Source organism: Pseudorca crassidens, chromosome 10 (assembly GCF_039906515.1).
Source record: "Pseudorca crassidens isolate mPseCra1 chromosome 10, mPseCra1.hap1, whole genome shotgun sequence".
NCBI lineage: Eukaryota > Metazoa > Chordata > Mammalia > Artiodactyla > Delphinidae > Pseudorca > Pseudorca crassidens.
Window position 1 is genome coordinate 88440926 of NC_090305.1, and position 26992 is coordinate 88467917.

At 42.9% G+C, this 26992-nt stretch overlaps 1 protein-coding gene across 8 annotated transcripts in view; it reads right to left on the reverse strand.

Annotated features, from left to right (window-relative positions):
• FOXP1 (forkhead box P1) overlaps positions 1-26412 on the reverse strand; it is a 596348-nt gene extending 569936 nt beyond the window's left edge. For 7 of the 8 annotated variants that reach the window (XM_067755193.1, XM_067755190.1, XM_067755188.1 and 4 more), the window contains exon 1: positions 26273-26412. The gene's annotated coding sequence lies outside the window, so the exon portion shown is untranslated. Of the gene's footprint in view, positions 1-26116; positions 26251-26272 lie in introns of those variants that run through there. The other variant, XM_067755194.1, reaches the window with a different exon arrangement.
• Between the last annotated feature and the right edge of the window lie 580 nt (positions 26413-26992).

A 26992-nucleotide genomic window follows, 5' to 3' on the forward strand; every position in this document is an offset into this window, starting at 1 on the left:
GAACCAAAAGCTAAGGAAACGAAGAAGAAATCCTTCTGCTTGGCTTATTCTGCTGTAAGACACACAGTAGGGAGGCAGCTCTGAGGCTGACCACTCACGTTCAACCGCCCGTCCCACCTCCACGGAAGAGCGAGAAGAGGCTCTAGTGCCAATCCTGCTTCTCACTTTCTGCTCTTCAAGTTCTTTATTCATACAAGAAAAGGTACAGCTAACCAAGATACCTTCAGTTTTATAGGAAAAATCAGGAAAGAACAGCTTTGCCCATGCTACTCCTTGAGCCTGAAATGTCTGTTTCCCATTCCCACAGCATCTCCTTAGACACCTGTATTCTTGTAGGCAAAGCAGTCTTGGCGCTGCCAACTAGATTTTCACTGTCCATTCCCATCTTCCTCCTGCAGGCGATCTTCACGTGATTCAGACATGCACCCTTCTCCCACAGGACCCATGAGCCCCAAGGAAAGCTGGCCCCAGCCTTACCCAGAGGGGGGTATGAATGATGACCGTGATTGGTTTAGAAGCCTAGGCTAAAGGCAAAAAAGGAATGACATCTGTCTGGTCATGGGAACGGGCAATTCCACCTAAGACAGCACGTAGGAAGTCTGCTGGGACGCTGCTTAAAAGGCAGTTTCTCACTCGCGAAAGATGGTACCTGGACCAGACAGCCTCTCTCTTCCTCTGGATACTGTGGCAATCAGGACTTGCTACAGCCATCCTGCCTCCAAGGTAATGACAGGGAATCACTGAGAACTAAATCACTGGATTCAGCTAGGCCTAAAGGCTACCCGACCTCTGAACTTCCAGTTAAAAGAGCTAATGCTTCCCCTTACTGTTTGAGCCAGAATGACTAAGGATTTCTGTCATGTGTGAATGCACACTTCCTAACTTATAGGATGGACAATTCTCCAAGCACACATCATTTCTTATTCTTCCATAAACAGAACCTTGGTTTTCCCTTTGGGAATCATGCCTCACCCACTCTCAGTTCCCATGGTCTAGGTGGGACTGACCCCTCCCCACTCTAAGGTCCAGGTTAGGCATTGAAGCAAATATGGCCAGTCAGAACACTGGGTCTAACTGATTGGAAGGCGGTTACATTAACCTACTGGGCCAGTGAGGGACCTATGTAAGCCTCCTGCTACAACCATGGGGAAAGAAAAACTCCTGTTCCGTTGGAGATGCTACTCCTAGGTCTGCTGGTGGCCACCTTTCCCAAAAGAGAAATGAGACAGCTAAGAACAAAGGAATCAATGGGAGAGCAAGGACAGAGATGGAGACAGCCAGCTCTCTGACAACACTGTTTTAGCACCTGGATCCATCTGTACCTGAAGCTAATCACCACCAGACTTTTCAGTTACACAGGCCACTAAATAATCTTCTGTTTCTTAAAGTCTGAGATAATCTTCTGCTCCAAGTCCTCCCATACCTTGTCACCAAACAGCCACCGTCACCATGCACTGTGACTGTAAGTCTGACTCCCCCATACACAGTGAGCTTCTGCAATAAAGATCATGCTTTTCATCCTTTATCCTCCATACCTAGAGAAGAACCTGGCTCTTACCACCGGGTATGGTACTTGAAGCAAATCGTTAAAATCCACCCAGCTTCATTTTCCTATTTTCAAAAACGAGATGGTTAATCACAAAGAAAAGAAAAAACAAGTGTTGGGGAGAATGTGGAGAAATCGGAAGCCCCATACATTGCCAGTGGGAACGTAAAGTGGTGCAGCTGCTTTTAGAAACAGTTTGGCAGCTCCTCAAACGGTTAAGCAAAAAAGGTACAATGGGATGCAACAATTCCACACCAGAGTATATCCCCAAGAGAATTAAAAACATGTGTCAACACAAAAACTTGTGTATGAATGTTCATAGTACCCTTATAATCACAAAAGCCAAAAGGGAAACAAGTCAAGTGTTCATCAATGGTTGACTGTACAGGAAAAGATCAGTAAAAAAATACAAACACATGGAGGCTAAACAATACACTACTTAATAACGAAGTGATCACTGAAGAAATCAAAGAGGAAATCAAAAAACACCTGGAAACAAATGACAATGGAAACACGATGACCCAAAACCTATGGGATGCAGGAAAAGCAGTTCTAAGAGGGAAGTTTATAGCAATACAATCCTACCTTAAGAAACAGGAAACATCTCAAATAAACAACCTAACCTTGCACCTAAAGCAATTAGAGAAAGAAGAACAAAAAAACCCCAAAGTTATCAGAAGGAAAGAAATCATAAACATCAGATCAGAAATAAATGAAAAAGAAATGAAGGAAACGATAGCAAAGATCAATAAAACTAAAAGCTGGTTCTTTGAGAAGATAAACAAAATTGATAAACCATTAGCCAGACTCATCAAGAAAAAAAGGGAGAAGACTCAAGTCAACAGAATTAGAAAAGAAAAAGGAGAAGTAACAACTGACACTGCAGAAATACAAAGGATCATGAGAGATTACTACAAGCAACACTATGCCAATAAAATGGACAACCTGGAAGAAATGGACAAATTCTTAGAAAGGCACAACCTGCCAAGATTGAATCAGGAAGAAATAGAAAATATGAGCAGACCAATCACAAGCACTGAAATTGAAACTGTGATTAAAAACCTTCCAACAAACAAAAGCCCAGGACCAGATGGCTTCACAGGCGAATTCTATCAAACATTTAGAGAAGAGCTAACACCTATCCTTCTTAAACTCTTCCAAAATACAGCAGAAGGAGGAACACTCCCAAACTCATTCTACGAGGCCACCATCACCTTGATACCAAAACCAGACAAGGATGTCACGAAGAAAGAAAACTACAGGCCAATATCACTGATGAACACAGATGCAAAAATCCTCAACAAAATACTAGGAAACAGAATCCAACAGCACATTAAAAGGATCATACAACATGATCAAGTGGGGTTTATTCCAGGAATGCAAGGATTCTTCAATATACACAAATCAATCAATGTGATACACCATATTAACAAATTGAAGGAGAAAAACCATATGGTCATCTCAATCGATGCAGAGAAAGCTTTTGACGAAATTCAACACCCATTTATGATAAAAACCCTCCAGAAAGTAGGCATAGAGGGAACTTTCCTCAACATAATAAAGGCCATATATGACAAACCCACAGCCTACATTGTCCTCAATGGTGAAAAATTGAAAGCATTTCCACTAAGATCAGGAACAAGGCAAGGCTGCCCACTCTCACCACTCTTATTCAACATAGTTTTGGAAGTTTTAGCCACAGCAATCAGAGAAGAAAAGGAAATAAAAGGAATCCAAATCGGAAAAGAAGAAGTAAAGCTGTCACTGTTTGCAGATGACATGATACCCTACATAGAGAATCCTAAAGATGCTACCAGAAAACTACTAGAGCTAATCAATGAATTTGGCAAAGTAGCAGGATACAAAATTAATGCACAGAAATCTTTGGCATTCCTACACACTAATGATGAAAAATCTGAAAGTGAAATCAAGAAAACACTCCCATTTATCATTGCAACAGAAAGAATAAAATATCTAGGAATAAACCTACCTAAGGAGACAAAAGACCTGTATGCAGAAAATTATAAGACACTGATGAAAGAAATTAAAGATGATATAAATAGATGGAGAGATATACCATGTTCTTGGATTGGAAGAATCAACACTGTGAAAATGACTCTACTACCCAAAGCAATCTACAGATTCAATGCAATCCCTATGAAACTACCACTGGCATTTTTCACAGAACTAGAACAAAAAATTTCACAATTTGTATGGAAACACAAAAGACCCCGAATAGACAAAGCAATCTTGAGAACGAAAAACGTAGCTGGAGGAATCAGGCTCCCTGACTTCAGACTATACTACGAAGCTACAGTATGGTACTGGCACAAAAACAAAAAGATAGATCAACGGAACAGGATAGAAAGCCCAGAGAGAAACCCACGCACATATGGTCACCTTATCTTTGACAAAGGAGGCAGGAATGCACAGTGGAGAAAGGACAGCCTCTTCAATAAGTGGTGCTGGGAAAACTGGACAGGTACATGTAAAAGTATGAGATTAGATCACTCCCTAACACCATACACAAAAATAAGCTCAAAATGGATTAAAGACCTAAACGTAAGGCCAGAAACTATCAAACTCTTAGAGGAAAACACAGGCAGAACACTCTATGACATAAATCACAGCAAGATCCTTTTTGACCTACTTCCTAGAGAAATGGAAATAAAAACAAAAATAAACAAATGGGACCTAATGAAACTTCAAAGCTTTTGCACAGCAAAGGAAACCATAAACAAGACCAAAAGACAACCCTCAGAATGGGAGAAAATATTTGCAAATGAAGTAACTGACAAAGGATTAATCTCCAAAATTTATAAACAGCTCATGCAGCTCAATAACAAGAAAACAAACAACCCAATCCAAAAATGGGCAGAAGACCTAAACAGACATTTCTCCAAAGAAGATATACAGATTGCCAACAAACACATGAAAGGATGCTCAACATAACTAATCATTAGAGAAATGCAAATCAAAACTACAATGAGATATCATCTCACACCAGTCAGAATGGCCATCCTCAAAAAATCTACAAACAATAAATGCTGGAGAGGGTGTGGAGAAAAGCGAACCCTCTTGCACTGTTGGTGGGAATGTAAATTTGTACAGCCACTATGGAGAACAGTATGGAGGTTCCTTAAAAACTACAAATAGAACTACCATATGACCCAGCAATCCCACTACTGGGCATATACCCTGAGAAAACCATAATTCAAAAAGAGTCATGTACCAAAATATTCATTGCAGCTCTATTTACAATAGCCCAGAGATGGAAACAACCTAAGTGCCCATCATCGGATGAATGGATAAAGAAGATGTGGCACATATATACAATGGAATATTACTCAGCCATAAAAAGAAACGAAATTGAGGTATTTGTAATGAGGTGGATAGACCTAGAGTCTGTCATACAGAGTGAAGTAAGTCAGAAGGAGAAAGACAAATACCGTATGCTGACATATATATATGTAATTTAAGGGAAAAAAAATGTCATGAAGAACCTAGGGGTAAGACAGGAATAAAGACACAGACCTACTACAGAATGCACTTGAGGATATGGGGAGCGGAAAGGGTAAGCTGTGACAAAGCAAGAGAGAGGCACGGACATATATACACTACCAAACGTAAGGTAGATAGCTAGTGGGAAGCAGCCGCATAGCACAGGGAGATCAGCTCGGTGCTTTGTGACCGCCTGGAGGGGTGGGATAGCGAGGGTGGGAGGGAGGGAGACGCAAGAGGGAAGAGATATGGAAACATATGTATATGTATAACTGATTCACTTTGTTATAAAGCAGAAACTAGCACACCATTGTAAAGCAATTATACTCCAATAAAGATGTAAAAAAAAAAAAAAAGGATGAATGGTATAGCTACACAGTGGGATATTGTTCTGCCATGAAAAAGAATGACTTACTGATTATGCTACAACACAGATAAACCTTAAGAAACACTGTGCTAAGTGAAAGAAGCCAGACACAAAAGGTCACATATTGTATGAGTCTATCTACACGAAATGTCCAGAATATCTAAACCTATAGAAATAAAAAATAGATTAGTTGTTGCCCCGTGCTGAGGGGGTGAGGAGGAAATGGGGGGAGGGGTTATGAATGCTAAAGGGTATGGGATTTCTTTTGTAGGAGGTGAAAAGTTGATTGTGGTAATGGTTATATAACTGTGTGAATATACTAAAAACCACAAGTCAGTACACCGTAAACTGGTGAATTTATGAATTATATCTCAAACTTTTTACCAAACAAAAGAGTCAGTTGAATCAGATGGTAACCAAGGTCCTTGCCACAGGACCTGCTACAGTATTGTAGGCAAAATAGGAAATATCTAGCTATGTGACTCTGGGCAAGCTCTCAAACTCTCTGTAACTCAATTTTCTTATCTATAAAACACCCTCCTGGTAAGGTTGTTGTGAGGATAGAATGAACTCACATATAAAAGCATTACTGGGTTCCCCTGGTGGCGCAGTGGTTGAGAGTCTGCCTGCCGATGCAGGGGACACGGGTTCGTGCCCCGGTCCGGGAGGATCCCACATGCCGCGGAGCGGCTGGGCCCGTGAGCCATGGCTGCTGAGCCTGCGCATCCGGAGCCTGTGCTCCGCAAGGGGAGAGGCCACAACAGTGAGAGGCCCGCATACCGCAAAAAACAAAAAAAAAGCATTACCACTGTACCTGCACACACTAAGCATTTTGCATGCTCTGGCATTTGCTGACTAGCCCCTTACTTGTGGTCCCAGACACACTCGAGGCAAATCGTATTCTATTCCATGAAAGTCATCATCACCAAGCACCAGTGTGTACCTTGTGAAGTATTTTCATTCACTACCCCTGTAACTTAGGAAATTACAAAGATGTATTCCCACATCAGTTTCACTTTTTCTTCCTCCTGGAGGGTGGAGAAAGAAAGAATGAAAATGCAAATAAATTACGGCAAGTAGCAAGCAAGTTCTTTTCATCCTCCACTTGCAAAGCCAACGCCCTATACCCAACTGCTACAAACTATTTCCATGTGTCTCCATCCGAGGCAAAAAGGAAAAAGGGCCAAATGTTCAGGCCTGATGATAGGAGTTTGGGTTTAAAACCAAGACTCTCCAACCAAGTCTCAGTTTTGGGTGTCTGCCCCCAGGCTGTCAAGAGATGGAAGGATTTGAAAGAGTTCTACGTGAGTCCTCTCAATGGTTGTTTCTGCTTGGATAGGGAAGGAGTAGTAATAATCAATACGGGCATAATCAAGGCAACCACCGTAGCTCCTATGATTTACTGAGGGCTCACCATCTTCTAGACTCTCTGCCCTGTTCCAGGAGAATTACATGCATTAACTTATCTAAGTCTCACCACTAGCTTTATGTGGTAGGTACTATCATCCCATTTTGTGGGTAAAAAAATGAACCACAGAAATGTTAATAACTTGTCCAAGGTCACATGGCTGATAAGTGCCAGTCTGGGGATGTGAACCAGCCTGATACAGTATCCACTGTATCCACTGTATTACATGTTGGGTTATTAGATTCTCGACTAGGCACAATGAAACTGCTGCCTCCCGGCATTAGAATAATAGGGGCTCGTATTATCTTTCTTTTGTTGAAGGTTTAGGATGTGCTAGACATTGGTGTAATGTGAATTATCATCACAACATCCCTAATTGGTTCATATAATCACCATCGAACCATTTTACAGAAGTGCAAACTGAGGGTAAGAAACCTACCCAAGATCACCAAACACTAAGAGACCACACTGAGACTCGATCTGGTTCTGCCTGGTTCAGAGACGACGCACGTCAGTATGGGAATAATTTGTTTCTTTCTGTTGGTGGAGTTGGGTCTTCCTCAAACAGGAAGTTGAACAATGACTTGGGGCCCCACAGATATGTGATGTGGCCCTCCAGAACACACTCCTTTATCTTTAATTCTCCTTTTATTGGTACTTCCCTCCCAACCAAGTAGTCCCCCTGCCCCAGCCCCAATCCCATCCCTTCCTTTAGGAGCAAAGGGAAGAGAAGAACTGTGGCTGGAAAATATGGGATGTGAGCAGAGTGACGCTGGGGAAGTGAATGAAGCAGACAGGCTGGCCTTGCGAGAAAAGGTGGGAACAGACCAGAGAGGGAGGGAGGGAGGGAGGGAGGGAGGCAGGGAGGGAGGGAGGGAGGGAGGGAGGGAGTGTGTGTGTGTGTGTGTGTGTGTGTATGACTGTAGCCAAACCGTGGCTGTGAAGAATCAAGCTAAACAGGAAGAAACAAAGTTGTGGCCAAGTGGAGGACGGGGGCAGAGCTCTAAAGGCTCCAGCTGTTCCATGGAACTAGAGAAATGATTTGAGATGCCCTCTTGCCAAAAGCAGGAAATGGATGGGCATCTGACACATAGTACCTGGCGACCCGCCTCTGAGTTCAACAAAGAAATACATGTGGAGTAGCTCCCCCAGAACAGCGGGCCATGCTGGGTAAATTTTATACAATTCCATGCATGTGCAAGGGCTCACTACATGCAAAGATGATCATCTGGCCAAAGACAAAGTGAGAGAGACCTTCCCGGACACACAGGCAAGGCAGCCACGGTCTCTCCCTAAACCCTCCAGGACAAAGAACCCAATTAAACCTTAAAGACAACACTTGCTTTAGATATAACCATTGGGCTACCCAAATACTTAAACGTTTGGAAAGCTTTGTATTCTAGCCATGGGTCTTCAACTTTCAAATTTTTCTATATGTCAGAACATGAAGCAATATGCAATGTAGTCTCAAACTCAGAGTAGACTTTTAAACTACAGAGACATGGTGCCAGTTCATTTATGAAAGATACCTTCCCTGCTCTCAAGAGGTACAGCCTCAAAGATAACGTGACGTGCCAACAGACAAAATGGCAACAGCAAGCCTGCGCCTCTGGACGAGTGAAGCTGTGTTCAACACCATCTCCGAGAATGAGGGCTTTCCTCTCTCTCACCCTTCCTAAGGAGCCGGGCAAGTTGGTGCCAAACTGCCGTATGACTTCACTCCCCGTAATCCCCGTGGCACGTGGAATACTCACAGCATGCCAGATTATCAGTAAGGTGATAACACTTGTATATTATACCTGCCTGGCACGATTTGAATGAGGCTCCCTTGGGCCGCTTAAGGTTTCGCTTCCTGTTTTCTGCACCTGCACCGATTTCGGAAGCAAAGAAAAACACCAGACAAAACCATATTTTAGGAGCTTATTCAAAAGCCAAGCGATCAAACCAAGGCAATCAACACAAACTCCAAAACACACCAACAAGGTGATTAACCTGAGGTTCAGACTCACTCCATGTGGGTGAAGTACGCCTCCTTCGGGTTTTTGTGACCTTTGCAGAGTTCCGCATCTTGTATCCACCTTAGCTATTTAATGTGACTTTTAACCAATAGGTAGAATAATCACAATCATAAGAACTAACGTGCGCACAGCTCCTTCCTACACTTACCAGGCACCATGCATCACATGCTACGTGGATTTTCCCATTAATCCACAGAACAAATGGATGAGGTAATTTCTATTATTACACCCTCTTATACACACACACATATTTATGAAAGATGAAGGCAACTTAGAAAGGTCAGTAGGCTTTAAGTCACCCAACAAGTGTTAAAAAGCCTCTTTAAACCCAAGTCTGCTAAACTCCAGAGTCCCTGCCCTTAACCACTAAGCCACAGTATGACCGACACCCATACGGCATTGATGGGGATTTGGATATACCCTTAACTACAGCCACATGCCTTGTCAGTGTCCTTAGAATTAATGAAACTCTTTATCACTAGAGTTAAATGGCTTTTGCAGAGGTGTTTTTCTTCTGTTTTGTTTTTTCACATCTATAAGTGGGGATTTACATTTCAGGGAACAGACCAACAATCCTTTTGGACAGTTAGTTCCGTGCCATTTTGGGAGGACGAACGCTGAAAACAGGCAAGGAAAGAAATCAAATCATCCACCAAGATGTGAGGGGTTGTGGACACATCAATGTCTTTGTCACTCTGTCCCTGATGGAGCATTAGGGGTAAAAACAGGATAAGAAATGACAGCTTCCTGGACTTCAGACTGCCATTCAACATCACTCCACAGGCAGCATTCCCTGGAGAGGCCAAGAATACAGCAGTCATTAAAGCAATTCCCTATCAGCACCTTTTTAACAGGAACTTACTAGTAAGATATTTTCTTCTGTTTTTTTACCAATTCATTGTGTAAAACTCACTGTGTAAAACAGTCCCCACCAAATACATATATTTGGGGCGGGCAGGGGGAGTTGTGTGCCCACAAGAAGCTAAACAGACTCAATAAGAAATTCAAATCAAGAATTGTTCAAGACGACACCTGCCTTCTGGCCTAATGGAAAAATCAATCTGTCAGGTTTTAATTAAGCGCTCAGGCTAGAAAGAAAAGGCGGCTGCTTATACTTGGTATACTACCTAGTGGAGTGTTCATAGCGAAAATGGGACCGAAAGCCCTATTTGTTATGGGAATGGTAACTATGTGTATAGATGACTCATTGGCTTCTGGGCGGCCATATATTTCGTAAATAAAAGGTGGAACTAGATGAATCCCATAAGCTTGTTGCCAAAGACCTCTGTGAATAATGACCTTCGGGAGTCTAAATGATGCTGTGTTAGAACGTCTAACTGAGAATGTGTACAAGCAAGCTGGGGAGACAGGGGATCAGGAAGTGATGCTTTCTCGCCCAGTAGTAATGTCGGGTCAATGAAACAACAAGTGAGGAATATGCAAATCAACGAGTGAACGCGTGAATGAGTAAGTGGAGGAATCCATGTGTTAATTCCATGATGTTCAGTGAAATAACTTACTTCTCCAGTGTACGTTACACAGTCACTAAGAAATACACAAACACGCACGTCCCTCATCCACCACGATGGAGGCGGTTAAAAGTTCTGACCAAGCCCGTCTGCATACAGGTGTGGCTGAACCAACAGGAAATAGCTCTGTTAACATGGTTCACGACCACCGTGGGGAATCAGTTGGCAAATGTGCGGGCCCCCCTTCCCAACCTGCTAAGCGCACAGCTAGCTCACGCTCCAGCCACCCTGGCAGAGGTGGAGAAATAGAGACATCGAAAAGGGTGCGTGGATTACAAGTTAATAACTGGTGTGCACGTGGTGAGCTGTCCTGAGCAGTTCTGCTGTTCCCCTAGGAACTAAACACCAGACATCGTGCCCGGGAAAAATAAAACAGACAGACTACGTAAACACATTCAAATCCCAAACCTGACTATAAGACCCTTGTGTAGTCTAACGTTTGACCCAACTAATGTATCATTTCCAGTCCGTTTAGTGTGAAAATTAAGGGTGCTGAGAAAATTCAACAGGTGATCTGGGAAATAGACAGATAGGAAGGCTCTGATGTCCACGGCCTCGGACTGTCAGGGGGGCAAAAGCCAGACAGGGAATCACTCACAGGAACTTATTCTCCCTTCCTTTCCTCCTTCCCTACCAGATCTGCAGGTGGGGAAGCTGATGTTCTTCTCTATTGGAAAAAAAAAAAAAAAAAAACCCTAGGCCCTCAAATGCTTCTAAAAGAGCAGCCTTTTCTTTTTTTTTAATTTTTATTGGAGTACAGTTGATTTATAATGTTGTGTATAATGTTTCAGGTATACAGCAAAGTGAATCAGTTATATAGATACATATATCCAGTCTTTTTTATTTTTTAAGATTCTTTTCCCATATAAGCCATTACAGAGTACTGAGTAGGACCCCTGTGCTATACAGCAGGTCCTTATTAGTTACCTATTTTATATATAATAGTGTGTATATGTCAATCCCAATCTCCCTATGTATCCCTCCCCTCCTTATCCCCTGGTAACCATAAGTTTGTTTTCTACATCTGTGACTCAGAAAAGACAAATATCATATGATATCGCTTATATGTGCAATCTAAAAAGAAAAGGGTACAAATGAACTTATTTACAAAACATAAGTAGAGTCAAAGAGCAACCTCTCGAAGGTGGCGTACAGACACTGGTGCCACCCTGCTTCCGGCAACCTTTGGCTTCCTAAGAAGGCCACAGAGACGTGGAGAGTCCCTCCCCCAGCCTGGCCCCCTGGGGGCTCCTAACAAACTCATCATACCCCTCCCCAGAAAAGCACGTGCAGGCCTTCTCCCTGGGCTCCCAGAAACGGCCCCCGTGTCAGCTCAAACAACATCCTCCCAGCATTCACAGCCTTCTCAAACCATCGCGTGCTGTTGTGTCAGGAAGAGCTATTGTGCCCGACAGAAGAGGGAAGGACAGCAGAGGCCGGTGGGGAGAGAGACGTGGGGAATGTTGGAGGGAAGCAAGAAAGCGTGGGAGGGCAAGTTTTTAAATCTTCCCAACTTTTGTTATCATACCTTTTAAAGGAGGGAGTGAACTGCCAAGACCAGGTTCTAAAAAACCACCAATTGAGATAACAGGAATCACTCTTATTAATAATAAACCATCACCAAAAATCCAAGTGTTTATGACAAGCCAACAGCTCTGTTAAGTGCTCTGCATACATCTGCTGATTAATGCCTCCTGTGGGTCCAAGCCCCAGCACCGCCACTGCCACTAACATACACTGAGTCCCAAAGACTCAGTCCCTCGCTCAGGACACGGAAGCTACCGAGGGGCAGAGGATCCCTGCGAATTTCAGCAGAGAACAAAAACCACTTGGCCCAAGGTAAAACAGTCCAGAGTCATCCCGTTATGCTGAAATTCTACAACTTGGTACGGCAGAAAAAAAAAAAAAAAAAAAAACCTTCTTTTTTTCAAACCCTGTTGAACCACGTTAAGAGAAGTGCATTTAATCTTCATCAGTAAGGGTGTCCTGACCGTCCGAAGCAAAAGTACAACAGGCCACAAAACGAATTTTGCATTTTGTGTGGCTTGAGCCAATCACATCTCCATGACATAGGGCCTGGTTCACTGCGGTTCCTGAAGGCGATCAACCCATGCACCTCCAGACAGAATCTGCTTGTTTAATAATTAACACTTTAGGGCTTCCCTGGTGGCGCAGTGGTTAAGAATCCGCCTGCCAATGCAGGGCACACGGGTTCGAGCCCTGGTCCGGGAAGATCCCGCATGCCGTGGAGCAACTAAGCCCGTGCACCACAACTACTGAGCCTGCGCTCTAGAGCCCACGAGCTACAACTACTGAAGCCCGCATGCCACAACTACTTAAGCCCACGTGCCACAACTACTGAGCCCACGTGCCACAACTACTGAAGCCTGTGCCTCTAGAGCCCGTGCTCCACAACAAGAGAAGCCACCGCAATGAGAAGCCCGCGCACCGCAACGAAGAGTAGACCCCGTTCACCGCAACTAGAGAAAGCCCGCGCACAGCAACAATGACCCAACGCAGCCAAAAATAAATAAATTTTTTTAAAAAATTAACAAGAGCAAAAACTCTTTTCTGAGGCTGCCTTCAGATTTTAGGTCCAGCAGACCTCTCCCAGGATGAAGTCAAGGGCAGGTGACAACGAAAAGCAATGAAGGTGACAGGGAGCAAAGGTACAGTCAAAGGATCAAGACCCTGGGAGAAGGGCTAGAGAAGAAAAAGACAAAGAAGGAAAAGGACAGCATGAACAGGACTGGCTTCCCTCACAGGACCTTGCAAAATGCCTGCAGAGAACACCTCGTGCACAGGATGACCAATATTTTGCACTCAACGGATCTTACAACCCAGGAAGAGGAATGTGCTTTCACAGGGATTTGCAACCCAATCTGGGTTCAGTAATAGAGAGAAAGCCAAGATTGCTGAGTAAGCAGCATAGGAGGGGCTCAGCCTGCCATGTCTGTCCCAGCCCTGTCCTCCTGTCTTGCAGGAGAGGAAACCTTGGTACAAAAAAGCAAAGCCCTTCAAGACAGTGTATGAATCCCAAGCAGGACCAGCTTCATGGGGGTGTGACCCGTGCAGTCACACAGGGCCCCGTGCTCTGAAGGGCCCCAACTTGGTTTAATGTTTTGCTGCCACCATCTTGAAATTCTTAATATTTCACAGTATTTCACAAGGAACCCCCCCATTTTAATTTTGCACCGGGCCCACAGATCCCATAGCTGGTCCACTCTCACTTTTAGTTTGATGTTTGAATTTTCAAAAGTTCCACGAGACTTGGATCTTACTTCTACTTTTTTACAGATAGCGTGTTTCATAGGCTATTTACATTCTAGGTAACCTGGCTTGGTTGTCACAGATTCTCAAAAGTTGGTATTTAATACATACAGCAAGCGTGTCTTCACCTCACAGCTAATCCATGCTCCAACCTGCGAACCAAAGTGTACTCAGTACGACCATCAGAGCCCATGGAAAAGGAAAGACGTCACTAGTGGGTTTCATGGAGAAGTGATGGGACCCATGCACTTCTAACCTTGAAGGATTGAGAAAATCTGAACCACTCACTAAAACTCAATTCCAGATCCTCAACCTTATCTTATTCCGTTCACAATATACACCTCCCAAACACGTACACACGCAAGTGTATACACACACAGGTATAACACGTATATCCAGAGAAACATCTTACAGCTCCAGAGGCCTGTAGGTACCCCTGGGTCTCATATATGTTACAAACATCAGAGACACAGGTTGGTCCTGATGGCACTGTCCTCAAATGGGGTTTCTTTGCAGAGGAAGAAAATATAAATGCATACACGGGAAGACCAAGTACAGGTACTCCTCAGAGACAGCTCAGGATCAGTTCCAGACCACCAAAGTAAAGCGAGTATCACGATAAAGCAAATCACATAAATTTTTCAGTTTCCCAGTGCATATCAAAGTGATGTCTACACTAGACTGTAGTCTAGGGTGCAATTGCACTCGTGGTGTTGCACATTCTGTGAGTTTGGACAGATGTATAATGACATGCATCCGCTATCATGGTATCATACAGAGTATTTTCACTACCCTAAAAATCCTCTGAGCTCTGCCTATTCGTCTCTCCCTCCCCCCACCCTGCAACCACTGATCTCTGCGTTATCTCCACAGCTTTGCCTTTTCCGGAGTATCATGTAATTTGGATCACACAGTATATAGCCCTTTCAGATTGGCTTATTTCACTTAGTAATATGCATTTAAGGGCCCTCCATGTCTTTTTGTGGCTTAACTGCTCATTTCTTTTTAGTGCTGAATAACATTCCATTGTCTGGATGTACCTTAGTATTTATCCATTCACGTACTGAAGGACACCTTGGCTGCTTCCAAGTTTGGGCAATTACGAACAAAGCTGGTATAAATATTCACGTGCAGGTTTCTGAGTGGACGTTAAGATTCTAACTGCTCTGAATAAACACTAAGGATCCAGGATTGCTGGATCTCCTGGGAAGAGTAAGCTTGGTTTTATAAGAAACCACCAAACGGTCTAGTTCTAAAGTGACTTACTATTTTGCATTCCCACCAGCAATGAATGAGAGTTGATTTTTTAAAACATTGTTTCTGAGGTATTCATTCTAAGACTCGCCCCAACCCAGCAACTAAGGATCTTTCACGTGGCACAGTGGAAGTTCAAGGGAAACATTCCATCCTTTTAAGCCGCTACTCAGCCCCCTGACACACGGTCCGTGGTCAGGTTCCTTGGGATTTCCCCATTCCGAAGGCGAAGCTGTCCAGTGAGCCAGGCTCTGTGACCACCCGTGATCTGAATTACGCACAGGTGTTTGAAAATACAGAGGGATCCAGCATAATTAAGAGCATTAAGCAATCATCTCAGCCCAAGGAGGCAGCTGAAGAAAAAAAGAACAGAGTTTGGGCAGCACTTTGGGAAATAAATTCCACAGCCTTGCACTAAGTTGAAATCTGGGCTTCGGACACACCTAAAAATGAGCCTGACCTGATCTGAGCTCCCAGTGGACACACGCCAGGTCACAAAAGTTGACCCAATTGGCCGGCTTTCCCACCGAAAAGGCCGCCGCTGGAATGGCAGATGGTATGGCTGGTAAGACCCAACCAAGGATGGACAGGACTGTGGAAAGGAAAATGGCAGAACACAGCTGGCCAAGCCGGGATGGGGGTCTCTGCTATCAAGAGAACCGTTTTTACACTGCGTTTTCAAAAAATAACATCACGGTGGCCTTTGATCTGATTTTCTTCTTTTATAGACTTCCATCACCCTTTCTTTACGTCCTATAAAACATAGCTAATTACTCTTTTCTCTCTTATCACTTGGTACTGCTGTACAGTAGTAAAAGGACTGCTGACTCTACCCACGGAAGCATGTCTTTTAGGGAGAAGTGCATTAGAAACCCCTTTGCAACAAAGGAGGCAGCGCCAGTGTTTTCCCCCAAGGTTTCAGGAACCTGGAAAAAAAGATGCTAAGTTACAAGGATGACTTCTCCTTAAATAAACCGTTACCAAGTATAACTTTATTTGTTATGAGAAACTCAAAAAAAGTTTTAAATTAAAGCCATTGTTTAATGGGCAACACTGACTCTAATGGGCCCTGTTTAACACACACCCGTCTTTTAAAGAGAGCGTTGTCCAAACATTTCCCCTTTGTTATATTTTTCTCCATTCTTGAGGGAAACACTATCTACCTTTACACTCATTTTGTTTAACCTCCCCAGTCATTTATGCTATTTACTGAGTACCTGATATTCCTAATAAAATGTCAGTACAAATATCCAAGTTGCCTAGGAGGAGGAGGAAAAAAAGTTTTCCCACCCTTCCCTGGCTGGTCAAGGTAAACAATTCTATGGCCCGAGTCAGCCAGCCAGGCTGACACAAATGCCTTTCATCTTTCCTCTGAAATTACAAAAGATGATCGTTTTACTCAGCCATAAGCCTAACTAAATCGATACTCTGTACACATCAGAATTAAATATGTTCTCTCTGCTCAAAATGAACAGTGTATTATTTATCACTAAATTTAATGACAAAAAAACCTGATAACTCTCTCCGATTATACCCCTGATTTCATCTAGTTCCGCATCATCGATTCTTTTGGTCATTAGCATAATGACAGAGCACCAGCTCCGGCTTAGGCAGCAAGTTTGATAACAGAGCTGAAAGGAGACACACACTATTTTAAAAACATGTTCCGATTTTCATCTGAGCATATCTTTATTTATGTGGCTTTCTTACCATAAAGATGCCAGTCCTTGAAAATACGCAGAAATCACTTTCTACTCTGAAGAACAAGGTGCTTATATCATAACAAGAATACAGAAGTATAAAGTGCCTGTTAATTAAACATCGCTTTTTAACTTGCTACCCTGCATATGTAACCGTGAAGTTGTAAACCAAGTCTTTAAAATTAGAATGAGAAAATGGCTAGGATCCTTCAAATGAATGCCTCGTCTGTTTTGTTTTGTTTTTTTCCTCCTTCAATGTAAGAGATCAGCCACTTGATTTATTATTTTTTTGAAAGCAAATTCCCTGGTAAATGTTTGACTTTAAAGTTTTTCCCTCCCCCCCACAAAACAAAACAAACAAACAAACAAACAAGAAAACACGGGTAAACGAGCATATTATGAAGACGTGGCCAGGACTGACAGTTTCACATCCATCCTGCATTTTCAACGTACAGGACTGCAGAACGCTGCTGGGTTTTAAATTCAAGCGTGAAGAGCTTGTCTTGAATTAATATTCAGCACTTTAAAAGGTTCACACGGAAAAATGAATATACAGCCACATGTATTCATATGAATGAATTTTACTAATGGTACTGAACAAAAAAAATCAAGTTACTAAAGGACACATACAGGGGGATACCATCAAAACACATCTTGAACATGCAGAAGAAGACCCTGTATTTGGGGGAATACAATCCTATGTATTAAAAGTATAATGAAAGCCATGGGGTGGAAAAGAGCCAACTGAGAGCAGAGGTCACCTCCAGGGTAGAAGGACTGGGCTAAGACATGCCGGAGCCTCTGCAACCTGGATCAGAAATACATTCTTTCTGAAGCTGAGCAGCAGGTACATGGGGGCCCACTGAATTATTCTCTGAATTACAATTTTTTGGTGTCTTACACATTTCGTAACAAAAATCAAAAGCTGTAAGCCATAGTTTTAAGAGAAATTGCTTTGTAAGTATCTGCCGGGTTTCTTTCCTCCAAAGTCTCTCTCAACTCACAGATCGAAGCGCTTGAGGCCAAGGCATCGCATTTTATTCAACAACTGGGGCACTTGTTACAATACCAAAACCCCCATATAAAATCCATTTGCACCATTTTCAAAAGTCTCACAGCTACCTTGAAGAAGTTTCCCACCTCAGTATTCTGCCAGGGAAAAGTCCTCTCTGACACAGAGATGATTTCTGTAGCTAGTAAAAGCTACTGTCCTGCTTCCTAATTGAAATAAACAAAAACAAACACAGAAACGACATCTCTCCTTAAGTATCTTTTTAATTCTGAGTTGACGCAAATACACGCACCGGAAGAATAAGCTAGAAACACATCTACACGCACCGGAAGAATAAGCTAGAAACATATCTTATGTATGATCTGGGGACAAAGGGGTCTAAGGTAAATGTTTTGCCAGATGGGGAGTTGATTCCTCCCCCGCACACACACACCCTATCCACAACAACATCCCCATCCCACAATATTTAAACCTTGTGCTGCTGTTGCCTTAAGGACAGTGAGACAAAAGGGAGAAGCATCCCCAGTGAGCAGTGAGGATAACTTGCTCCTACAAGTATAAGAATTTGTTGTAAGCTTACCCAAGTTAGGACGGCGCGTTTACTGTCAACAGGCCATCATACTGCAACAAAAGCCATTATTTAGAAAATAAGATGAACACACTTAAGTGACTGAACCCTTCCCTAAGCCCAGAGAAGGCATGCAAAACAGCGGGTCTGCAACAACACGCCTGACGGAGCCCCTAAGAGAAAACCCGAGATTGAACCATTTTCCACTGTAATAGACTATCTTCTCCAAAATTATTGACAGTTGGATGTGGACAGCGATATTCTCTAAAGAGGTCCCACCCAACCCCCGCCTCTCAAGGTTCAACTAACTTTCTTCCAAATAATTAAATGCAGCAAACTTTCTATTAGAAAATTTCTGTACTACGTCACTAGAAAGGGTCTGTCATTGATACCCTAATGATATATCAGTTAATTACTGAATCTTTCTTAATGAAATGATTAACATCTTTTCAACAAACAAGGCAGAGTGATTTAACATCACGTTGTAGATTTCATCCACTGCTGACAGTTGTAGTAAAGACCATGCAGCCTCGACAATGCACTTTCTACTTTTTCAACCAGTCCCGTTTTTCATCTTTTATAGAAACCCTCCATGCAAAGTTAGAGACACTCTAGTTTTAAAACTTGGCCCATCAGAGATTGTTTTTTAAGCCCTTCAGCGTCTGAACAGAAATAAAAGAACTTTGTGTTACAGGGATATTCCAAATGCCACCCAAACCCAGAGCCCAAGCAACTGTGAAGCTCGAGACAGAAACAATGCCCACTTTTTGGGTATCTATTAAAATGAAGCCACACCCGAAGTCAAGTGGCAAGTTTTTATGTTTTAGTTTAGGTGAGGGCATTCTGGACCAACGCTTTATTGCTGGGTAACTTCAAAAGGTACATCACTAATACAGACGAAAAACATCTACACAACTTTCATTTAAATAACTCTTTTGACCGTAGTGGAGAGATCTTTAGCGGAAGCCCTGAATAGTTGAACAAGCCTCCTTAGCATTTTATCTCTCATAATCTTGGAGGATGCATTTGTCTTAGGATTCTGCTTGCTTTATTTGTGTGGCATCCTTGGCGAGGCTACTTCCATCAATATTCCTGCAGGCCCCATCACATACAATGAGAGAGAATTTCCCAAGATGCCTAGGAAAATCAACGTACTTATGCCAGCAGGGTTAATCTAATGGGTAAACAGTTCAGATTTTTAAATTAAGACGAAATACTTGGAGAAGAAAAAATTCCAGCAAGCCATCTGACACTAATTGGTAGCTACAACATGACAATGCCCACTGGAAACATGGAGGCAAGAGAGGCATAATTTGAAAAGACATGTCTGGTACTTGGTGAGAACAACCGATGTGCCACGTTGTTTCTACCACTCACCTGAACTGTGAGGCTCTTGTTCTGCCTCTATTTCTCTAAGTATCTAATGTTTCTTTTGGTGCTTGCCTCTGGAAAGGGAACCCATATTCCTTTCTTAGGTTTCATGAAGTCCAAACAGTAAAGTTAAACCCTTAAGAAGAGTTATAAGATTCCTCCAATGCTGATCTTTGAGGAGTCCAGTTCTCCCACTTCGGGGGGCATCAGAATCACACGGGGAGCTATTCAGAAATGCAAAGGCTGCCCGCCCCCTGCCCCAATATTGTACACCCAGGCACACTGCGACTATGTCTGTGTTTGGAATGACAGCTCTGCTGTGATTCCAATCCTCGTGCATACTTAAAAACCACCAGCTTTGATTCTTAATAGAAATCCAAACACATTAAAAAGAACACAGGTCTCAAGATAAAACAAAAAAATTAGTCGGTAAAATCCAAGTGAAGATCAATATTTCAGTTCCACAAGCTTTAGGAGCAGAAATCACTTGGTCCAAGGGTCTCTGTGTAGTGGGCATCAGAATTACCCCAGGGGAGATTTGTGAACAATGCACATTCGCACGTCTGTCTGCAGAAGTTCTGATCGAACCATCTGTGTTTTAATAAATCCCCCCTAACATGTACACACGCACAGACACACAATGACCTGGAAGCAGGTGAGCATGGGAACTCGGTTTGAAACATGTTGAACTCGGACCAACAATAACCCTCTTCCACTTTGCATAGGAGTATCCGCCTCCACCTCTGTGCTTACCTGTCCCCGGGAGAGGAAGCCTCCAGCTCCTCTGATGGGGCATCACCAACTCAGGGGAGAGGCTCTGGGACAGGAGAAACTCATGCCGAACTCACATCACTCCCTCCCCCCAGGAGCTGCAGTCACTGTCCTGAGAGCACCAAGGACGTCTTTAAAAGTCTGAGTAACTGCACAGCCCCGGTGCCCTTAGATCTTTAAGCTCGAAGAACATACCTTCAACACTCCCCCTAATTCGAAGACAAGGAACCAGAAGCAAGAAAAGTCACATTATGATTCAACTGCAGAGCCAGGAGGGAGAAAAGGAAACCTCGGAAATTCTGCTTTTGAGTTGATGCTAGAACTGTTATTCAGTGTCCCAGCCAATAAAGCTGATCACAGAATTAGCTAAAACCAGAGAATCTGGCAAACTGTGAATGTCCACGTGCATTACTACTAATAAGTGAGTCTGTATCCAAAAATAAATTTCAGGAAAACATCTCTGTCCCATCCTAAGTGAGTATCTTCTATTTAATACAAACAGGGACCCAATAATGCCAGGTTCAGGTCCATTTTTCTCCCCTGAGCAAATTGTCCTCTAACATGCTAGCCCCAGACATTTTCAAACTGTTGAAATAACACAGAAGGACAGGAGCGTTCTGATCAGTGATTCCTCCATTTTAGCTTTGTGTCTGAATTAGCAGCAGTTAGAGGAAATAAACCCATCTGAGAGGGGTCCTGAGTAGAGACAACTAAATAGTAAACAGAACACTTGAACACGATTTTGCATGTGTTCATGCTCCTTCATTTAAAAAAAAAAAAAAAAAGAACCTATTTTATTGAAAATGTGATTTGGAAAGAAAGTGCAATTAGCTTTGCACAGGCCCTGCCGAGATGTTCCTGAACACACCAGACATATGTAAATATTTCGTGATATCGGTTCCAATTGAATAGACCTGTCAAGATATTTACAGGGCTTGACAGTACTTCTGTCTTTAATTAAATTTTTGTCCAGATATTCTAATGTAATTTAAATAGATTATTAGTTGTCAGGATCTAATATAAATTTTGTTTACGATTTAGTTACTTTAAGTACTCAGATTGAAGAAACTAATTTAACCCCACACGTGAGCAGCTTCAAGCGTCAAGACCACTAAAAAGCTTCCACTGCCCTTTGCACTCTTCCAATAGTCTTAAATTACTACAACTTTAACGGTAAATACCAAGGCACAAGATGGAGCCCCTCCCCCACTTGCTTAAAAGCAAACAGCTTGGGGCGGGTCATACGGAAAAACCCATCTATATGCATGTTCAAGTTCCAGATTCTTTCTTTCAGGCAGCCAGTTCTCCCAGTGGCTGGCTAGGGAGGAAATGTTTTTCTCACTTTCGATCCCATAAAATCACTACCAAACACCTGTTGTACACAAGGCAGGGCATGAATTAAAAACTGGTGTCGGGGGATTTCAAAAAGAAACGCAAGTCTCGCAGAGACATCCTCAAGCTAATTCGGTCAAGAGATTTTCACGACTGGGTAAAACAGTACGAGGAAAAGGATGCAGCTTCTGGCACAACCTTCTTGTGAATGGGAGCTGACTTCTAAATAAGGCCTGAAAAATGCCTTAGCCCCAGCTGACTGTAATTAATAAAGGTAATATACTAAAGAAACAAAGGACACTGTCAAATTGTCTTCCCTGACTGCCATGCGCTTTACCCCACTGTACTTCCCCTTTCCAGAATGCCAGCCTTGGCAGCCATGATCGCAAGAACATTATCTATGGGATGCAAAACCAAAGCACTTCTTGAAATCAAACGTTCCTCACAACATTTATTTTTAGGTTGGCAGCGCAAGCCAAATCTGCTTAATTTCCATTAACCACATCGTCACATGCACATCAAAATAAACTATGTGGGTCCCAGGGGGGAAAAAAAAAACAAGTGTCATGTATAAGACACCCCATATTTGGCCAGGTTTCCCTGTTTCAGGAATGTGTCTCATCTCGCGGCCCGCTGACGTTCTAGCTTCGGAACCTCTAACCTTAATTCAGCTAAGCACCAAGGAAGAGAAAGATTTTTAAAGATCAGTTTAAGATGGTTCCTCGGATGGCACACGTGTGGCACAGTGACTCACAGACCAGTGTAACGAGGCACAGGAAAGATCGTTTAGCAATCACACCAGCCCAACTCACTTGGCTCGCTGGCTTGATTTACAAACTCAGTGTTTGATCACCTGGTGGGATTACTACCATCAACTAAAGAAAAAAAAAAAAATCCCCTACAAACAGTAAAAGTCCACGTTGGCTGGTGTATAAAGTTCACCTGTCTATTCAGCAGATGACTCTCTTAAGGTTATTTTCTTTAGAAGACAAACCCCTACTTGCTGGAGACCTTTACATACTCTAGGTCCAAAAAACATACTTAAAAAAAAAAGAACAATATTGCTGGCTTAGCAAAAATGACATTTACTATGACGGAATTCTGTAAAAGGAGTATGACACCTAACAGGATAAGAAAGGAAAAGAAAAAGCCCTAAGCAAAAAAATTTATTTGAGAAACAAAAAGACCACCTGTGCAAATCTAGCTATGCTCTGGAAACCCCTTTTCAGCCACAGAGAACCAGCTCCTGCTCGGTGCCTTGAAGCTGCAATTAAATTGTAGTAATTTAAGATTATCGGGAGAGCAAAGGGCAGTAGGAGCTCTTTGGAGGGCTTGCCTCCCCACTTAATGCTCTTCAGTCAGGGGTTAAATGAGTTTCTTTAATGTAAGTACCTTAAAGTAACTGAATCATAAACAAAATTTATACTATTTTCTGACAGCCTGCAATCTATTTAAATTTTATTAACGGGTACCTAAGATTATTTTTAAAAGACAGAATCCTTGCAATAACCTGTAAATATTCTTGGCATCCCCACCGAAAAGTAATCGGTACTTTATAACACCTAAATTGAACACACACACGTTTGCGGGATGCAGACTCTTTACAAGATAACATTTCAAAAGTGAGTTTGCATCTTAAGTAAAACCTGAAAACCAAATCAACAGCACAATAAGATTGGCTGCAGAGAGGATGCTGGGTTCAAAATAAGTTGTCACATCGGCTCTATACTCGCTTCTCTTCCTTTATGTTGGCATTGGACGTGGGGGGTATAAATATATTTGTTGAGGAAATATCACAATTCCTCTGTTAATTTAAACAACTGCTGAGAACAGACCTATCCTTCAGTAGAGCCTCCGAATGCAAAGGCCGGGGCTAGAGTCTTAAGAGAAGCAAGGAAGCAAGGAAAAACTTAGTAACAGAAAACCATGCCCAGGCTCAACATTAACCCAGTTAACTTTTGTTATTGTTGGTACAAATGATTTAACTAGAAAGTATTTACAGCTTTTTAAAAAACATTACATATTGCAGAAAATTGCCTAATAGCATCCATGTGTATGTTTAACTCACATTGTTTAATGATACAATAAAAGGTATATCCAATAAAAGCTACAGACTTTGAAACATGTTGGGCACTCTGGTTATGAAACTCTGACTTAGAAAAACACAAAGTGCTTACTATGTGATTGACATTTGTTCGTTACAAATGCAATCCTTCAATGACAATTATTTTTATTCTTCTCTGTGTTTAGTTGTCCTTTTTCCTACTTTGTTCTACTTAATTTGAAATGACATTTAATTTGGGGATAGTTTATAGCTTAAAAAAAAAAGTGTTACACAGTTTATACTCCAGCATTTAAATATAAACACAAAATCTTTCACAGGTCTCCAGCAATACAACCCCCTTAATTTGAGTCAGTTAATTTGAAAAGCTGATGCTTCTTTCATTATACTCTGATAAACCTGTGAAAACAAAATGCTAAAGTAATTACTGTTACTACTCCCTTTAAAAATGCAAAGCAGTTAAATTTTCCTAGACAACAAGCAAGGACAAGTTACAGAGAACCTGAATAGAAGTAGCAACGTGGTCATGCTGAATGTCAATCTAAAAAAAGAGGTTATGTCTAATCTGGAGAATGCTCCCTCTCGCCTTTTTAAATTCCAAGAGTGGGCTGACACAAAACTTCATCACCAGGGAATTTTTTTTTTTGATTTTTTTTTTTTTTTTTTTTTTTTTGAGCTTCACATCAGATTTCAACCCTCACATACAAAACCTTGGCTTCCCTGACAAGGCAGATCTTCTAAACTTGATGTGAGAAAACGTTATCTAACTCTAGTGTAGGAGTCTAATGTTGGTAAAAAAGAATTCCACTGCACAGTTCTGGGTAGCAAGACAACCTCTAGAAGACTTACTATCCTTTTAACGCCCTTTTGGGTACATTCTCTTCACAAATAAGTCTGCATTATAAAAATAACTTGTTTAGCTACTCAGCATCTATAAGGAACTCAAATGCTGCCTGGAGAGGGGCTGAATATTTCCTTCCAAGCAAGCCTCTGCTTGCACCACAAAGATCAGCATTTGCAATGGTCCATTTCTGCATTAGTGAATATATAGCTTTGCTGCTTGATCGAATAGTCCAGGGTTCTCCGTGTAGAGCTCCTGACAACCACCCAGCAGCAGTTCTGTTTGATCTCTCCTGCTTCCTTAATTTGGGTTGTCAAGGTTCAGCAGTTGGAGGCTGTTTACTTTTCCAAAAAAAAAAAACAAAAAAAAACTGATTTTTTTTCTCCCTCTCATACAATGACTAATCCAAAGACTAAGGGGGGGTGAAGTGGGGTGCAGCCAGTGACAAGATGTTAAACCTTTTTCCCCCCCTTTGCAGTGAGATTTTAGCTAACACCGTTTGAATGGTAACTAGTTGAGTTCCTTTTAATATTTTTAATACTCTTTAATTATGAGACCTTTCAAGCAGAGAAGTCAGAGATGGAAAAGACTCATTCCTGATCTCTGAAAACTGTGAGCCCAATTTTCTTTTCCTGGCCTTAAAGAGATGGGTATTTTCACTTTGCGAATCAAAACTCTAGTGGAATTCTCAAAAAGATTCAATAGATTTCTCTCTGGAACCAAAAATAATAGGAACTCCTGTGTCTCAATTATACAGGATAACCCTTGGTAGAAAACACCTGAACTCTTACCATTTCTCTTCAAATTCTAGTTAAGACATCTCTCCCTAAATTGATTCTCACTGTGGAAAAACCGAGGGGAAGGGAGATGAAAGGTAAAAAATTTGGAAATACTCTTCAATGTATTTTCAGCAGGAGAAAAAATCTCTTAACTATCCCTCAGGTTTTCTCAACTCAGCTATTGTGCCAGCCCTAATCCTGAAGCCTACGGACGACCAAAGGTAAAGTGTAGACGGTTCCAATGTGTACACTCCTTTCAGGGGGAATAGAGAATGGCCCTCCAACATTCCTGTCCAAAGAGTAGTAACAAAAAGGGAAACCCGAACTTGGAAAATACCTGTGACCGGACATGAGAGCAACACCAGCCCCTCATAAATGGGCTGGAAAAGCTCAAATACAACCAAATGAAATGTTTAGATTAATTCCATTATTCTGCCCAAGCCTCACAGATGAGGGCTGGGGGGGGAGGGGGCGGGGCTCAGAGGAAGAAAATAAGTTTCATTTCGGGTTTTCTGGTCTAGCACAAGGAAAAGGAATTAAGACGAACGTGTAGGATGAGCCCAGACTAAATCAATACACTTTGTAATCAGCCCGGCAAGGGTATTTGGACACAATGACTTGGAAATAATTAACAGTTAAAAGGGGGGGGGTGAGAAGGGGAGCGAGGGATGTCATCATATTTTATCAGAGCACTTTACACTCCATGCTAAACTTTGATCTCCAGATTTTCGGATTTCGGAAAGAAAAGAGGAAAAAAGGAGAAAGTCCAGTATTTCAAAGCACCTACCGGCTTAAGGATGGGCACATTTCCTGGCTCCGGCGCCAGATCGCTGCGCTCGCGCCGCCCATGCTGGGGCTTTGGGCGCAGAGACCCCCGGGTACAGCCCGAAGCTCTAGAGTGTCACCGGCCCTCGCGCCCCCGCCCGCGGCCGCCTCGACTTACCCGCGGAGTCCGGGGAGGGAGTGGGAGTGCCGCCTTCACGCCCGCGGAGGAGGCGCCGGCAGCACCATGGTCCCCGGCGCCGCAGCTGCTGCCCCTTGGCCCGCTTGCTCGCCGCGCGCTATCCTCTTCTTGCAAACTTTCGGATTCTGCGGTCGACAAGAAACCGGGGCGACCCTCAGCAAATCTTCCCGGTGCAGGTTGGGGGGAACTGAGTGGGGCGGGATAAATGAGTAGCCTGGGGGGCCAAGACCGAGAGGGCGGCGGGCTCGAAAGACCCACGAGCGCGCGTGGAGGGAAGAGAGGATGTGGCCCAGGGATTCCCTGCAAGGATCCCGAGACCGGGAAATCGGCCTGAGCCTAAGTCTCAGCACCTTCCCCGGGATCTTACAAAGTTGCAACAACAAAAAAGGAGGGGGGGAGGAAAGGGGGAGGGGGTGGAATAGGGATACGATCGCAAGCGCAAGGTTTGGAGTTACAACTGTTTGTTTAGTCCTTATTCTCACAGGGGGCGGGAGCTGCGCCGCAATCGGGGGCGGGGGGGGGCGGGTTGCAGGCAGCGATTTCGAAGCAAACACTTGGGAGGGGGGCCTGAGACTTTGTTTCTGGGCGCGAAGCTCCCCGGCGCCCGCGTGTGTCACCGCCAGTCTCCGGGGACCAAGGCGGAGCTCACAACAGGTGGGGAGGGGGACTAGCCGAGGGCCAAAAAGAAGAAGGAATCAA